We start from the raw sequence: 1,927 nt of genomic DNA, 5'->3' as shown, positions 1-1,927 counted from the left end.
GATAGATGTGGGTTCACTGACTTGGGAAGAGGGAAATGATTTCAAGTCAATCCATGCAGCGAAGCCATGCGGAACCGTGTTATTTTACCGGTTTTTACGAAAGTTCTGTAAGGAAATCGTGCAATTGGTTTGCGAAGGCGTTACAGTAATCATGATGTACAGCACGCGACATTTCCCGCGGTTTTGATGGTTTGTTTCCGGTACGGATTCCACTTCAGATTGGCTTACAAACGATTTTGTGGTTTTACAGTTTGGCGTGTCCATTAGATTAACTTACTATTTTTTCAGTCTTTGATCCTTTGCTTCTACGCAATACACATTCTTTTTATTTAATGCGGATCATTTCACCAAGGCTTTTTATTTCAAGAAACTCCAGCTTTGATCAGAACAAAAACATTTCAATTTGAGTAGAGAAAATGTCAAGACTTCTCAAGACACTGGAACGTTTTTGAATAGTACGCAATAAATTATTACAATCTTGTTCAAGACACGGCACACGCATTGTAAAATGTTTACTTTATGTTGGTTCTGGACATTAAAGTTTTGGAGTAGATTTATTTCTGGGTAAAGCCAAATGAAAAAAAAAATAACATTTTAAATCCCCTTGGGAATGTTTGGGTAAGCCCCCTAAGGTAAAGACTTCTTATCTTCTACATATGCTAACGTCGCTGATAGTAATCTTATGCAAATTCTTAATGCTTTGTCTTCAAGGATTAGAGTAAGGTGTTTAAAACTTTTCCGGTTTGCTTCCCAATTAAAACAGCTAGGAAACAATATTTCTTTACTGATTCAGTTTTCATAAATAATTTGGAAGCGAAAACATTCGATGGTAAACTTCCCTGCTTATTTTATGCTCAGTAAACCACTTTGTTGGCTTTCCATAAGGTGCACTGATAGGCGAGAATTGTTCTCTCACACCAACAGGTGTTCATGAATGAAGTGACATGTTTTCCTAAGTATTGATGCAGCTCAATATCGGGTTGGAGTGAAAAGAAGACTAGTATTATCAAACAAACTGTAAATAGCCGTGATACAAGCTCAAGTAAGTATTGACAATCTGAGTTATGGCATTATTTACACTTCATGTATTCCTTACTAGGTCTTCCCAATAATTATATTTTTCTGTTTATCAAGGTCTGAAGTGCAAGCACAGATAGTGTGGTCACATCCATCTTGTCATGAACGGTCAATATTCAGCGGAACTTTTGGTCGATAGCACGCGGGAAGTACAGAGCACGAAAACGATCACGAATTAAATCGATAGCACGCGGGTAACAGTACAGAGCACGAACACGGTCACGAATTAAATCGATAGGCGCGAGAAACACGCAAAGCTTAATTTAACCGAGTGAGACCGAGTATAAAAATCTATACAGCAAAAGAACATGGACGCTTTCCAAACCATTGCCCCTTCATTTTTTTATTGATGAAAAATGCCAGATTACTCAGAGAAGTTGAAAAGGAAATCATATTGCCACAGATTTTTTTCATGCCATGTCAAACGGGCGCACCCTTTACAAAGGACGCCTGCCAGTCGGTTGTGTAAGCACGCGCTTTACTGACACCAGTAGGAAGCTATTTTGGTACTTCAGTCATTCTGAGGTCTTTTATTATTTATATATCCAATTATTTTATAATTCAGACCTAAGTTTCGAGATAGTTCATGAACTGACAAAGTGTTGTGTTAGCCTAAGTAAGTATTGTCACATTAATTATCAATTCTTCTAATCCCTTCTATGCTCAGCAAAATCAGTTTAGTGGATGGGTAAACGTTATTAAATGTAGCTGTATGAAAACAAGGTTAGTTAAGTTCGTCCGCCTTTCAAAAAGGGCGGAAGATTCTGATCAATCGATCTACTAGTGCATTCTATGAAAACATGCCAACAAATTCTCCTCCCCCGCCCCATTTAAATCCCTGTAAAGATGT

This window comes from Orbicella faveolata, unplaced genomic scaffold, assembly GCF_042242905.1.
Source record: "Orbicella faveolata isolate gen_17 unplaced genomic scaffold, um_ofav_v1 contig_35, whole genome shotgun sequence".
Taxonomy (NCBI): Eukaryota; Metazoa; Cnidaria; class Anthozoa; order Scleractinia; family Merulinidae; genus Orbicella; species Orbicella faveolata.
This window is presented reverse-complemented; position numbering follows the sequence as displayed.